This window comes from Molossus molossus, unplaced genomic scaffold (assembly GCF_014108415.1).
Source record: "Molossus molossus isolate mMolMol1 unplaced genomic scaffold, mMolMol1.p scaffold_m16_p_9, whole genome shotgun sequence".
Lineage (NCBI taxonomy): Eukaryota > Metazoa > Chordata > Mammalia > Chiroptera > Molossidae > Molossus > Molossus molossus.
The window spans coordinates 98,184,476-98,197,595 of NW_023425403.1; the positions used below are offsets into that span (position 1 = coordinate 98,184,476).

Consider the following 13,120-nt stretch of genomic DNA (forward strand, 5'->3'; position numbering starts at 1 on the left):
ACCTCAAAGAATGCAGAAAAAAATTTTGTTAAAATTCAATTTTTTTTTTTAATTTTTAAAAATACTAGAGGCCCTGTTTGGCTCAGTGGTTGGAGCGTCCACCTGCGGACCAGAGAGTCTCGGGTTCAGTTCCCACTGGGCCCTAGTGGCTAGGGGCAATACCAAAAAAAATACTAGAAATTTGGAATAGAACTTTTTTAACCTAATAAATGCCATTTAAAAAAACCTACAGCAAACATCTTTATGGTGAATTATTAACCCATTTTTAAAAAAACAATTAATACTATTTATTTTCAACATTATACTGTGAGCCTACCCTGTGCAGTATAGCAAGAAAAAGAAATAAAGGTATTGGTATTGAAATTTTACTCTAAGGTAACCCCCAATGAATCACATCCTCTCTTTGAGTGTAGGAAGAGCCTGAGACTTGCTTCTAGCAAACAGAATCTGGCAAAGGTGGGTTGTAGAGTCACTCCCTTGATCGGGTTATGTTCTGGGCAAAATTATAGAATTACTTAGTCGGTCTTGTTATTACATTGTGTAATGTAAGACTAGGTGAGTATTCTGGCTTTGAAGAAGTAAACTGCCATGTTGTAAGAAGGCTTGTGAATGGGCCACATGGCAAAGAACTGTGGGGGACTAGGAACTGAGAGCAACCACCAGCTGACAGCCAGCAACAAATGAGGGCCTCAGTTTTACTGCCTCAAATAAGTTATTTCTACTGACAATCATGTGATCTTGGAAGAGGATCCTACGCTCTAAAAAGGACCACAGCCTGCCTGACTCCTTGATTATAGCCGTGTGAACCCTGAACCAGGGGACCCATCTAAGTGACCCACAGAAACTGGTAGACAGATCTTCGCCCAGCACCATGGCCGCGGCTGGTGGTCCTGGAGCGGACAGACACTGCCCTCTTCTCGGACTCCTTTTGCTTCTAATTGCAGGCCCAGCCCTGAACTGGAACAAGCCTGACAGAGTATTGTTGTGGGATATAAAAGCTCTTACCCTCCACTCTGACCACTATACCAACTCCAGATCCAGCTGGATCTGATCCCATAGTTGAAATGTGTTGGAGGCACAACTGGGTGTGATTCTTATACCGCAAAAGTTACACAGTGCCAGAACAAAGGCTGGGATGGTTATGATGTACAGTGGGAACGTAAGACTGATTTGGACATGGTGTACAAATTTGGAAAAACTGTGGTGAGCTGTGAAGGCTATGAAACCTCTGAAGACCAGCATGTACTAGGAGGTTCCTGTGGCTTGGAGTGTAACAGATTACATGGAAATTGGCCTGGAGAAATTGAGAGTCTGGAAAAAACCATGGCTTTAACTTCTTCTCTGATTATTATAAAAATAAATCTGGTGGCATCAGTGGACTGATTACCATCATGGTGTTTCTTGCTATTGCCTTTGGAGTTTATAGGTTGTTCCTTAGTGGTGGTCAAGATTCACTTCCACCATATTCTGAGTATCCTTGATATTCTCACTGTCACCAGAGATTCACCAGCTCAACAGGACCCCCTCCCTCAGGCTTTAAGCCAGGGTTCACAGGAGCCTATGGTGCAACGTCTGGTTTTGGCAGTGCTTTCACAGGACAAGGAAAGGAAAATCCAGCACCAGGTTTCTGGACTGGCTTAGGAATTGGAGGAATATTAGATATCTGTTTGGCAGCAATAGAGCAGCAACACCCTTTTCAGACTCATGGTACCACCCATCTTATCCTTCATACTCCAGCACAGGAAATAGTCGTGCTTACTCTTCTCTTTGTGGAGGCAGGCTCAAGCAGCTATTCCAGAACAGCATCAAGATATGCTGGTACCAAAAGATGATAAGAAAGTAAGAACTTGGCCCTGGCCGGTTTGGCTCAGCGGTTGGAGCGTCGGCCTGCGGTACAGAGAGGCCCGGGTTCGGTTCCCGCTAAGGGCATGTACCTCGGTTGCAGTTTGTCCCCGGCCCTGGTTGGTCGTGTGGGTGGCAGCCACTCGATGTGTCCCTTCACATCGATGTTTCTCTCTTTCTCTCTCTCCCTCCCGCTCTATCTGAACAAAAAATGGAAAAGTGTCCTCGGGTGAGGAAAAAAAAAAAAAGAAAGTAAGAACTTGAAGTCAAACATTGGATGCAAAATTTCTGATTTTTTCATCACTTTCTCATTGGAAGAAAAAAGTGCTACCAGCTAACAACTGGGGAAAGGGAATATTAAAAATTCTCTGGTGTTGTCCGGCTGGTGTGGCTAAGTGGTTAAGCATCCACTCGTGCACCAAGAGGTCATCGGTTTGATTCCCAGTCAGGACACATGCCCAGGTTGTGGGCCCGATCCCCAGTGGAGGGCACGCAGGAGGCGGCCAATGGATGTTCTATCATCGATGTTTCTATCTCTCTCTACTTTTCACTTCCTCTCTTTCTAAAATCAATAAAGGAAAACAAAAATTAAAAAACAATTCTGTGGTGTTTTGTTTTGTACAGCTTTTTGTATTTCATCATTTAATGAAACTAAGTTGATAATATGATATAATACTTATGTAGAAAATTGTGTTAGTGTAACATGCAGATGTTTATTATAATTTTTGAAAGTGATGATTACTGCAGAATGCTGAAAATGTATTATTTAATTTTAAAACCTGTCATGTCATGAGAAGTATTAAGAATGAAGGCTTGCCTGACTGGTGTGGCTCAGTGGTTGAGCACTGACCCATGTACCAAGAGGTCACCAGTTCAATTCCTAGTCAGGGCACATGCCCAGGTTGTGGGCCCAATCCCCAGTGGGGGGTATGCAGGAGGCAGCCAATCAATGTTCTCTCTCATCGATGTTTCTATCTTTCTCTCTCCCTCTCCCTTCTTCTCTCTCTAAAATCAATAAAGATAAAATATTTTAAAAAAAGAATGAAGGCTTTATACCAGTAGTCCCTGAGTATATAAAATTTCAATGTGGTTTCTGTTCCTGAGCCATAACCCCATAGAAACAACAATATATTTGGTATTTAGAATTTGGTGTTTGCTGTTCTTTGAACATTTAAACCAAGCTTTGAACTACTAATTATACTAAACTGTGGGTTTTGATTACTTTGAGCTCAGGAGCTTTGAATCCTTCCTTGGTGGTAGGGTTCTGGTGAATATTATCTTTTTTAGGAAAAAATAGAAAAAAATAAGTATCTAGAAGGTTGTTGTGAATGACTGTGTACTGATAAAAATTCTTGAAATCCCTTATTCATTTCTTAAGAGATAAAGTTCAAATGCTTCAACAAAGGTCTTCAATAGCAAAAGCATGCAATTCTCTGGAATCTCAAATATTGTTGTAGCAGTCTGTTTCAGTCTTACATTAAATTGAAAGAAAAAATAAAAACAAAAGGTTTTATTCTTATTCTTTTTACCTGCATAGGACACAAATTGATGTTACTTTTTTACCATTTTTCCCAAAGGAAAAGGAGTTTATGCAGAAGTTCTATCTCTGTAAATTATAATTTCCCATGATAGTCTTGCCTTAATTGCCAGTCATTTGATAAATGTTTTCAACAAAGCAATTTAGAAGTGTTGTGGAAGGAAGCCTCTGCTAAAAATAGCTTAAAAAGAGAAAAAATCAAATCTCCAAGCCTCCGAAGGTTATACAATCTGTCTTAGTTAAGCTCTGTAATCTTTAAATCTCATTTTTATCTTTTAGAAACCATTTAGAAACAAACTTTTATTTAGACTTCAAAATGTGATTTAAAGAATAGTGGAAGGGTACTGTGAATAGATTTATACTTTATCAGTAAAACTTGGTAGAAATCTTAATTTATGTTACAGAGGAAACAATTTTTTTCTTAGGTTTGTTGCAATAAATCCTTATCCTATTTTTCTTTAGTAGAAAGAGATGGAATAAGGGAAAATCCAGTTTATTGCCTTTTTCTTCATTTGCTTATTGTTTGGGTTTCAATTTATTTTTTTGCTACAGGTATTGATAATCTTGCATGGAGTATGTTTTACTTGGAGAGCAAAGTAAAGAAAATTGTTTCCTTGGCCGGTTTGGCTCAGCGGTTGGAGTGTCGGCCTGCAGACCAGAGAGTCCAGGGTTCGGTTCCAGCCAGGAACAGATACCACCCCCCCCCCCAAAATTGTTAACTTAGAACTGCTATAGATTGGGCTGATTATAGTGATCTGCATATTAAATTTTCTGTTCTTTAAAAAAAAATGAAAGAAACTGGAAGACAGTAGTGTATGTTGTTTTAAGCCACTGACTTTGAGGTAATTTGTTATGCACCAATAGATAACTAATATAGAAAGAAAGAAATAAAAATGTCATTATTAGAGCATCAATGTAGGAAACAAGAATCTATAAATTTCAAGACTAGAAGAATTTAGCACATGTGTAGTTACATTTCTACATACTGGCAACAAACAAAATGTAATTTATAAGTACTATTCATAGCATCAAAAAAATAAATGAATAAAATTTTAGAAGATATGTAAGAATTTTATAATATTTTAAAACTTTAATGAAACATAGTAAGTAATCAAAATATTTAAGTAAGTAGATGAATAAGAAGTTCATGGAAAGGGGAGTGGGGGAGGGAGAAGAAGATAAAGGGGGAGATAAGTGGTGACGGAAGGAGACTTGACTTTGGGAGATGAACACACAATACAGTGTAGAGATGATGGGTTATAGACTAGTATACTCGAAACATATGTAAATGTATTAACCAATGTCACCCTAATACATTTAATAAAATATATTTTAAAAGAACACAGAGCCTTGCCCAGGCCAGTTTGGCGTAGCGATTAGAGCATTTGCCCTCAGACCAAAGGGTCTCTGGTTTGATTCCCAGTCAAGAGCACGTCACTCAGTCCCAGGTTTGATCCTGGCCCCTGTGGGGGTCATGTAGGAGGCAACCAATAGATGTGTCTTTCTCACATCGATGTTTCTCTCTTTCTCTCTCCCTCCCTCCTTTGCACTCTATCTAAAAATCTATGGAAAAAATATTCTCAGGTGAGTATTAACAACAACAAAAAAGAATACGGAGAGTGACATGAGAGACTTCCGGTCAAGATGACAGGGTAGGTAAATGCGGTATCGCATCCTCCTACAACCTCATCAAAGTTACAACTAAAATACAACATAACCATCATTCAGAACTGCCTGAAATTGAGCTGAATGGAAGTCCTACAACTACAAAATTAAAGAAGCAGCCACACCCAGACTGGTAGGAGGGGCAGAGGCGGACAGGCTGGTCCCACACCCACGTGTGGTGGATAAAAATTAGGAGGACACCTCGGCTGTGAAGGTCCTCCCTGAGAAGTGAGGGGTCCCCATCCCACACCAGGCACCCAGCTCAGGGTCCCAGTGACAAGAAGAGAAGTCCTTATAACTTCTGGCTGGAAAAAACAGCAGGAACTGAGGCTGGGGGAGGCTCTGGCTTCTGGAACATCAGGCAGTTCTTAGAGGGCCTGCACATAGACTTACTTGGAATTGCTCCCTCTAAGCTTGGAGGGGAGGCAGCTTGAGGGGCACCAGAGACATGTAGAGTAGAATTGAGCTGTTTGGCCTCGGGAGGAGGGCTGGAGAGGCAGCTTTCTCCTAGACAGATGTGTTGGCAGAGGCTGATATTCCTTTGGTAAGCCCTTCCCTGGGGAGGCAGACAGCCGCCATATCTGAAACTCCAGCAACCTGGCTCACACTGTTTACCCCACCCTGGTGATTCCCCGAGGCTCCGTCACACCCAACTTTCGGGCCCACCCAAGCTGTTTCCAAAGGCTTTACCATAGGATTGGCCTGTCTTGAATCCTGCTTTCGAGTTTTCTAAATCTCTTTAAAAAGCAGCATCTGGTTTCAGTGAGCCCCATACCTCTCGTTAAGTGGCCCCAGGCCTGGCACTAGAAGCAACCACCCTTGGTTCACAACTTGGTTTTTCCTGGGCACTTCCAAGCCCAGCACAAGAAGCAGCCATCTGCAGATCACTTTGTAGCTTATGCTGGGTGGCCCCGGATAGAACACAGGAAGTGGCTGACCTTGCCCCAGAGCCAGCACACCCAGTGGACAGCTTTAGACCACATCAAAACACCACCACCCAACCACCTCCACAAATGACACACTCAATGAGAGAACTCAGTGGGTACCAGAGCCCTGATGAAGTAAGTCTTGCTCTTTGTGGTGGGCCCCTACACAGCTGATCTTCCAAGAGAGTCAGAGGCCAGTGGTCAGTGGGCACAGCCAGTCCTTGCAGCTGATCAGCCTGAGTAAATCCCTCTCACTGACATGCCAACAGCAATCAAGACTCAATTACAACAGAAGGATGTACAGCCCACACTAGGGGTGTACTTCGAGGGCCCAGTTGGGGTAATCAGGGATGCTGTGCCACTGGATCCTACAGGATACCTACAACAATAGGCCACCCTACGAAGCCTAGGAGACATAGCAACTCTACCTAATATATAAAAACAATCACAGGGAAGCAGCCAAAATGAAGAGACAAAAAAACATGTCCCAAATGAAAGAAAAGAACAAAATCCAGAAAAAGATTTAAACAAAATGAAGATTTAAACAAAAGTCCACAATCGATCTGATGTGGAGTTCAAAACACAGCTTATAAGGTTGCTCAAGGAACTTGGTGAGACATTCAAGGAACTTAGTGAGAACATCAACAACATAAAAAAGAACCAATCAGAAATGAAGGATGCACTAACTGAAATAAAGAGTAATTTAAAGGAATCAATTGTAGAGTAGATAAAGCCAAGAAGCAAAACATCAAATTGGAATATAAGGAAGCAAAAAACACCTAATCAGAACAAAAAAAAGAAAAAAGAATCCAAAAATGAGGACAGTGTAAACAGCCTCTGGGACAACTTCAAGCATGGCAACATTCGCATCTTGGGGGTGCCAGAAGGAGAAGAGAGAGAACAAGAAATTGAAAACCTATTTGAAACAATAATGACAGAAAACTTTCCTAACTTGGTAAAGAAAACAGAAAGTTCCAAACAACATGAACCCAAAGAGTTCCACACCAAGACACATCATCATCAAAATGTCAAAGATCCACAGCAAGGACCTGAATGGCAAGGTCCTGCAGAGTTCCTGGCTTGGGGGCGGGGGTGTGCTGTGTTTTGTCTCCTACAGGTCCCAAGTGGCTGGCCCTCAAAGTGTACCCCTAGTGTGGACTGTACACTCTTCTGTTGTAATTGAGACTTGATTGCTGTTGGCATGTCAATGGGAGGGATTTACTCAGGCTGATCAGCTTCAAGGTCTGGCTGTGCCCACTAGCCACTGCTCTCTGAATACCTTGGAGGATCCGCTGTGTAGGGACCCACCACACAGAGCAAGACTTACTTCAGCAGGGCTCTGGTACCCACTGAGTTCGCTCATTGAGTGTGTCACTTGTGGACGTGGTTGGGTGTAGGTACTTCATAGTGTTCTGAAGCCACTGCCTGTGTTCTATTCAGGGCCATCCAGCTTAAGCTACAAAGTGATCTGCAGATGGCTGCTTATTGTGCTGGGCTGGTTGCTTCTAGTGCCAGGCCTGGGGCCACTTAACGAGAGGTATGGGGCTCACTGAGACCAGATGCTTCTTGTTTGAGAGATTTTAGGAAACTCTGAAGCAGCCAAGACAGGCCAATCCTATGGTAAAGCCTTTGGAAACACCTTGGGTGGGTCCTAATGTCGGGTGGGGTGGGGTGGGGCAGGGCCTCAGGAAATCACCAGGGTGGGGCAAACAGTGTGAGCCAGGTTGCTGGAGTCCCAGATATGGCGGCTGTCTGCCTCCCCAGGGAAGAGGTCACCAAAGGAACATCAGCCTCCTCCAGCACATCTGTCCAGGAGAAAGCCACCTCTCTAGCCCTCATCCCAAAGCCAAACAGCTCAGTTCTTCCCTGTGTCTTTGGTGCCCCTCAAGCTGCCTCCCCTCGGAGCTTGGAGAGAGAAAGTCCTAGTAAGTCCATGTGCAGGTTCTTTGGAGTTGCCTGGGACTCTAGAAGCCTCAGCCTCCCTCAATTTCAGTTCCCACTGGTTTATCCAGCCAGAAGTTATGGGTACTTCTTTTCCTGGCACTGGAACCCTGAGCTGGGTGCCTGGTGTGAGACAGGGACCCCTCACTTCTCAGGGAGGACTTCACAGCCAAGATGTCTATCCTGATTTTTATCCGACACATGTGGGTGTGGGACCAGCCCTTCTGCACCTCTGCTTTTCCTACCAGTCTTGGTGTGGCTGCTGCTTTAATTTTGTAGTTGTAGGACTTCCATTCAGCTCAGTTTCAGGCAGTTCTGAATGATGGTTGTGCTATAGTTTAGTTGTAATTTTGATGTGATTATGGGAGGAGGCAATATAGCATTTACCTATGCTGCCATCATAACCAGAACTCTAGGGATTGTGCTTTAAAACAAGTTCTTAGCCCTAGCTGGTTTGGCTCAGAAGTTAGAGCATCAGCCCACAGACTGGAAGGGTCAAGGGTTTGATTCCTGGTCAAGGGCACGTACCTGGGTTGCAAGTTTGATCCTCCAACCCCAAGGCAGGCAACCAACTGATGTGTCTCTTTCAAACTAGTGTTTCTCTCTTGTTCTCTCTCTCCTTCCCTCCCTCTCTATCTAAAAATTTAAAAAAATCAATGGAAAAATATCCTCAGGTGATGATTAAGAAATATATACGTATATAAAGCACAGAGTCTCGCCCTGGCCGGTTTGGCTCAGCGGTTAGAGCATCGGCCTGCGGTCCAGAGAGACCCGGGTTCAGTTCCCGCTAAGGGCAAGTACCTCGGTTGCAGTTTGTCCCCGGCCCCGGTTGGGTCATGTGGGTGGCAGCCACTCGATGTGTTCCTTTCACATTGATGTTTCTCTCTCTCTCTCTCTCCCTCCCACTCTATCTAACAAAAAATTAAAAAATGTCCTCGGGTGAGGACAAAAAGAAAAAATAAATAAAACACAGAGTCTCTATGCAGGTACTCCCATTGAAGATTGCATACCCATAATGTATTTGTATGTGGGCCATGAGAAAGAATATACCTTCTAAAAAGGGCTCCAGGTAACTAAACTAAACTAAACTAAAAACAGAGCAGCTATTTCTATGAAGGAGCCTCTCATGCAACTGCACTTCAGGGAGAAGCTTGTACTGAGCTGCCTACCTGCACTGTGTTCCTGCCCTCGGAGCCAGCCTTCATAGAAGAGTTCCTGGAACCCTATTTCAGCCAATGGGACTGAGGCTTTCTCCATCCAATTGAAGCTGCACAGCTATAGCTTCCTCTTCACTAACCAATCAGAGTGGGTCAATTCTGACCAGTCAGGACAGTGCCTTTTGGACCAATCAAACTGAGAAGATTTGGCATGCTGGTTTGCATGAGGATGAACCAATCAGGGAATAGGGGTGGGGACTTCTGCCTATATAAACCAGCTCCCCTCAAGCTCTAAAAATGCAGTTTTCCACCCCGCTGGCGTGGCTCAGTGGGTGACCTCAACCCATGCACCAAGAGGTTGCCAGTTTGATTCCTGGTCAGGGCACATGCCCAGGTTATGGGCCCAATCCCCAGTGGGGGGCATGCAGGTAGCAGTTCTCTCTCATCCATGTTTTTTTCTCTCCCTCTCCTTTCCTCTCTCTAAAATCAATAAAGAAAATTATTTTTAAAAAATGCAGTTTTCCTTTCCATCTGAGACTTTGTTCCCCTGATGGAGCTGACTGGTGCTGACTAGAGCTGAAATACCAAAGATGTCTCTCTGCAGCAGAGTGGAGCTGACCAATGCAGACCAGAGCAGACTAGCACAGAGCAAAGATGTCTAGCCTCACAACAGTACTGTATCACAATTGAGCTGTTTTGTACTGAATACAGTTTCCTTCTTCATCACACCCCAAATTGGGGATTCCTGTTGGCGTTGAAGTGGCAATGAGGACCATTAGTTGACATGAGTGGCAGTCTATTTTTATTCTTTTTTTGAGGTAGGTATTTCAGTCAAACAGATTTCCTGAAATCTGTATTTCAGGAATACAGATGCATATGAGCTCCTCCTTCATTAGAATGATTTACACTTTTTTTTTTAATCCTCACCCGAGGATATTTTTACATTTTTTGTTCAGACAGAGTGGGAGGGAGGGAGGGAGAGAGAGAGAGAGAGAGAGAGAGAGAGAGAGAAACATCGACCTCAAAGGGACACATCGAGTGGCTGCCACCTGCACAACCAACCAGGGCCGGGGACAAACTGCAACTGAGGTACGTGCCCTTAGCAGGAACCAAACCCGGGTCTCTCTAGACCACAGGCCAACACTCAAACCGCTGAGCCAAACTGGCCAGGGCAGAATGATTTATACTTTAATAGGCTTAATTATTTTAAATAATTTCTTCTGTCCCTTCTCTTCCCCTAGAGCTGAGACATAAAGTTGAATCAAATTTATAATGAGATTTTTGACCTTAAGATAAATAAACCCTTGAGATAAACATGGGTTTTCAAGTGGTCTAATTCCTATAAAATTATGATGGGTAGGTTTGGGTTTAGGAGAACTGTCAGTTAAAGCAGTTTTGCCCCCATGTATGACTAATAGTGGCAATTATTAAAATTGAAGCTAAAATACCTAGAATTAAGATTTGGGCAGGACACACTGACATTCCTAAGTTTTGGACATTTTAAGTACATGTCTCGATGAAATATTCCCTTCTCACCTAGATTTTAAAACCAAGAGGTGGAAACAAATGACAAATAAAATTTATGTGACAAATATACTTTAAATGCTTGTCCTCTAGTGAATCTTTTTTTTTTTTCATGTTCTAAATATTTTTTTATTAATTAATTTTTGTTACAGATGTTTCTCCTTTTCCCCCCTCCCTCACTGCCCTTTCCCCAGTTTGTTGTCCATGTCTACTGTTCATGCATACATGCATATAAGTTCTGTGGTTTATCTCTCCCCCCCACCCCCCTCTTCTGAGGATTGTCAGTCTGTACCCCACTTCCATGTCTCTGGGACTACCCCATTCCTCAGACTGTTATGTTCATTATATTCCACAAATAAGCGAGATCATATGGAACTTGTCTTTCTCTGTTTGGCTTGTTTCACTTAGGATAATACTTTCCAGGTCCTTCCATGTAGTCTCATAGGATAAGAGATCTTTCCTTCTCACAGTTGCGTAGTACTCCACTGTGTATATGTACCATGCTTTTTTATCCATTCGTCTACTGATGGACACTTGGGCTGTTTCCAGATCTTAGCGATTGTAAATAGTGCAACTATGAACATGGGGGTACATATATTCTTTCTGATTGGTGTTTCAGGCTTCTTAGGGTATATTCCTAGAAGTGGAATCACTGGGTCAAATGGAAGTTCAATTTTTAATTTTTTGAGGTAACACCATATTGTTTTCCATAGTGGCTGCACCAGTCTGCATTCCCACCAGCAGTGCACAATAGTCCCCTTTTCTCTACACCCTCCCCAGCACTTGTTGTTTGATGATTTGTTGATGGCAGCCATTCTGACAGGTGTGAGGTGATACCTCATTATTGTTTTAATTTGCATCTCTCTGATGATTAGTGATGATGAGCATTTCTTTATATGTCTCTTAGCCCTTTGTATGTCCTGTTTGGAGAGGTGTCTATTTAGTTCCTCTGCCCGTTTTTTAAATTGGATTCTTTGTCTTCCTTTTGTGTAGTTATATGAGCACTCTATATGTATTGGAAATTAACCCCTTATCTGATATATCATTGGCAATTATTCTCTCTCATACAGTGGGTAGCCTTTCTGTTTTGATGATTGTATCTTTCGCTGTGCAGAAGCTTTTGAGTTTGATGTAGTCCCATGTGTTCATTTTCTCCTTTGTTTCTATTGCCTTAGGTGATGTGTCAGTAAAAATTCTGCTGCGTATGATGTCCGAAATTTTGTTGCCTACAGTCTCTTCTAAGATTTTTATGGATTCATGAGTCACATTTAAGTCTTTTATCCATTTTGAGTTTATTCTCGTGTAGGGTGTAAGTTGATGGTCTAGTTTCATTTCTCTGCAAGTAGCTGTCCAATTTTCCCAGCACCGTTTATTAAAGAGGCTGTCCTTACTCCACTGTATGCTCTTGCCACCTTTGTCAAATATTAATTGAGCATATTGCCTTGGGTCCATTTCTGGGTTCTCTGTTCTGTTCCACTGGTTTATATGCTTGTTCTTGTGCCAGTACCAGGCTGTTTTGATTACAGTTGCTTTGTAGTATAACCTGAAAAGTGGTATTGTGATCCCTCCAACTTTGTTCTTCCTTTTCAAGATTGCTGTGGCTATTCGAGGCCTTTTTTGGTTCCATATGAACTTTTGAAATAATTGTTCTAATTCTGTGAAGTATGCCATTGGTATTTTGATAGGGACTGCATTGAATCTATAGATTGCTTTGGGCAATATGGGCATTTTAATGATGTTAATTCTCCCAATCCATGAACAGGGTATGTGCTTCCACTTTTTTATATCTTCCTCTATTTGTTTTTTCAATGACCTGTAGTTGTCTGCAAATACTAGGTCCTTTATTTCTTTGGTTAAGTTTATTCTTAGGTATCTTAATTTTTTTTGCTGCAATGGTAAATGGGATTTTTTTCTCAGTTTCTCTTTCTGTGAGTTCATCATTGGTGTATAAGAATGCCATCGATTTCTTGACATTAATTTTGTATCCTGCTACTTTGCCAAATTCATTTATTAAGTCTAGTAAACTTTTGATGGAGTCTTTGAGGTTTTCTATGTATAGTATCATGTCATCTGCAAATAATGACAGTTTCACTTCCTCCTTTCCACTTTGGATCCCTTTTATTTTTTCTTCCTGTCTGATTGCTGTGGCTAAGACTTCCAGTACTATGTTAAATAAGAGTGGTGAAAGTGGGCATCCTTGCCTTGTTCCTGTTCTTAAGGGAAATGCTTTTAGTTTTTGCCCATTGAGTATGATGTTGGCTGTAGGTCTTTCATATATGGCCTTTATTATGTCTAGATATGATCTCTCTATTCCCACACTGCTGAGCGTGTTTATCAGAAATGGATGCTGGATTTTGTCGAAGGCTTTTTCGGCATCTATTGATATGATCATGTGGTTTTTATTCTTCATTTTATTTATGTGGTGTATCACGTTTATTGATTTGCGAAAATTGTACCAGCCTTGCATCCCTGGGATGAATCCCACTTGGTCATGGTAGATAATTTTTTTGGTGTATTGCTGGATCCTA

General features: G+C 42.2%; 1 pseudogene; it reads left to right on the forward strand.

Moving 5' to 3' along the window:
- The first annotated feature begins 871 nt into the window (after positions 1-871).
- LOC118622465 overlaps positions 872-13,120 on the forward strand; it is a 38,946-nt pseudogene continuing 26,697 nt past the window's right edge.